The 2,691-nt window shown below is 39.4% G+C and overlaps 1 long non-coding RNA gene across 1 annotated transcript; it reads right to left on the bottom strand.

The window, feature by feature from the left end:
- Nucleotides 1-563: 563 nt before the first annotated feature.
- On the bottom strand, nt 564-2,027 carry LOC115590186 (uncharacterized). Its single transcript, XR_003985706.1, has 3 exons — nt 1,971-2,027; nt 1,345-1,548; nt 564-959 (listed from the first exon to the last, which is right to left on the bottom strand). It is a non-coding gene; the product is annotated as an uncharacterized LOC115590186 (long non-coding RNA).
- Between the last annotated feature and the right edge of the window lie 664 nt (nt 2,028-2,691).

Genomic DNA, 2,691 nt, shown 5'->3' with positions numbered 1-2,691 from the left:
TATTGATCCGATACCAAGTAAGTACAGGGCCAGTATTGCCGATACTGATACTTTTTATTTGAAAATTCCTGATCAAGGAATGATTTTGTACTTTTGCCTTTAATTAGTTAACCATGATTATGATAAAACACAGGACAAAGATTTCAGCCAAATGAGAAAAATATGTTTAACATAATTAAATATATAACCTATCTGCATGTAGCCTAAATAGCAATACTAATGTTCCTGCAACAGCTACACAAAAGGGTTATTATATTCTTGAGGTAGGCTATATATCTAAATACAAATATATATTTTTGAGTTCCAGTTACAGTGAACTTGAGTGAGAGAGGTGGAGAGGAGCGCTGCACTTAAGGACTGAGAGAGACACTGCGCTCACACAAACTGATGAAATACGTGTGATTTGCTGAATTTATAGGAGAGAAACTACAACAAAAATATCGATCCCATCATGGAGTGGAGACTACAGGTGTAAGGGCAGAAAGAAACATACGCAGCATTCTTCAACAGATTGGAGTGATCCCATCAAACTGACAGTATCAGACAGTAAGTCACATCACATTTCTTTCAGAGTGAAGATTATACAGCTCATTAAGTCTTTTTTTGTTCATATTAATGTTTAAAGTGAATCTTCAGTATGTACTGATTGTGCAGAATGTATCTGATCTACTGTAAATACATGTATTGTTTTTTAAAAAAAAATCATTTTCCAACAGGACCTGATCCTGTCCTCACTGTGTCTCCATCATGGGTGAGTGCTGGAGCCTCAGTAACTCTGAACTGCAGTGTTAAAGATCAATCTGCAGGATGGAGGTTCTACTGGTATAAGATGGTTCCAGAGTCTTCAGAAATCTTCACCTTCTACAGATATGAGCTTCTACCTGGCAGCAGCAATGGGACTGAACAGGATTCCTTCATTGTTCATGGATGGACACACACAACAGGATATATGTGCAGAGCTGAAAGAGAAGATCCAGAATATTCCGCTTATGAAAGTGACAATATGTTTGTCTGGTCTGCAGGTCAGTGTGTTTCTATCTCTTAAGAAACAGATGTTATATCAGCTCTGTTCATCTTGTTTCTAAATGATAAGAAACAAACAAGTATCTTAAAAAAAAAAAGACAATTAATTCACTGTGGTCTTATGACCACAAAAAGGCAGATATGATGTCTTGGCTAAAACTCTGCTCTCATTTACAATAGTACTTTTAGTCTGGATACTTCAGCTCTTCTTCTGCTTACAGCAGCTGGAGTCACTCGGTTGTCTATCATTTTAAAATGATCACAAAATCGTAGCAAGAGGTCGAAGTAGAAATCATAATTTTAACAAAATACTGAACTTACTATCTGAAGATCTCCGTGCTCTGTTTGACCTCTTATCACATGTTGTTTTTCAGATATTCACTCATCAGCATCTCTCACAGTGAGTCCTGACAGAGCTCAACACTTCACCTCTGACTCTGTCTCACTGAGTTGTGAGGGAAACTCTACTGGGTGGAGAGTGTGGGGGTTTTCATCTGGGGACAGATACTGGGCACCCTGCTCCACCTGGGGGACAATGACTGGATCAACATGCATCATAAACACTGACAGCACCAGTGATGCAGTGTACTGGTGTGAGTCTGAATCAGGAGAGTCCAGCAACGCAGTCAACATCACTGTACAGGGTATGATTTCATAACATTATGTTTTTCTTTGTCAGGTCGGGGTTTTAGGAAAGACTATGGATAAGGGAAGGTGGACCCAAATGCAGTTAAGCACGGGAGGCAAGGATACGGGGAAACAAAAGGCGAGCTTTATTTCAAAGCTGAACACAAAAATAGCCGCAGACAAAACAGGGGCAAGAGGCAAAGTAGCAACAAAAACTGTAAGGCAAAGTAGCAACTAAAAGGCAAGACAAAGTACAAAGAAAAAGGCAAAGTTCAAATCAAACATGGAACAATACAAAACTCAAATCCAAAAACACATACCGTGGGGGAACAAGGAACAGACTGGCGCATGGCCAAAGACGGACGCTGACAAGAACAATGACCAGACGAGGAGTGAAGGGAACACAGAGACTAAATACACAGACACTGATGACAAGACGAGGAACAGGTGAGGTGGACCAACAGGTGAGACAACGAAGGGGAGGAGCACATGAGAACATGAAGGGAACAGGGCAATAGACAGAGGGAGCCAGAGGGAACATAGGAAAAAAACACAGAACTTAAAGGACACATGAGGGCATGGAAAAACAAGACACAAGACAAGATACAAAGACATGGAAATCAAATACAAGAAACCACAAGACAAAACCAGACACAAGAACACAACGAACAAGAATCTATAGTCATGACATTCTTTGACGTATTACTTCAAACATCCCGTTGTGTGTTGAGGAGGACAGCACACTGACATGTTAAGAGTTCTGCCCAACACTCTGCTTCATCATCTCTCCACTAATTAATGGGTTTCACTTAATAAACATAGTTGAGGATTTAATCACACTGTAATTTTAACCATGTATAAATATAGAATATAGATTTGTGGCTGATGTGTTCTTCAGTTTTTAGGTTAATGATCACCATTTAAAGTCCAGTGTGAAGGAATTAGTGATATTTAGCTGTGAGTTTACAGATTCAGCCAACTGAAAGGGTTCTTAAACATTAGACACACAAGGTGTATGAAGATGAAACGTCAGATTTTATC

The sequence above is a fragment of the Sparus aurata genome, chromosome 10, assembly GCF_900880675.1.
Source record: "Sparus aurata chromosome 10, fSpaAur1.1, whole genome shotgun sequence".
Classification (NCBI taxonomy): domain Eukaryota; kingdom Metazoa; phylum Chordata; class Actinopteri; order Spariformes; family Sparidae; genus Sparus; species Sparus aurata.
This window is presented reverse-complemented; position numbering and strand designations above follow the sequence as displayed.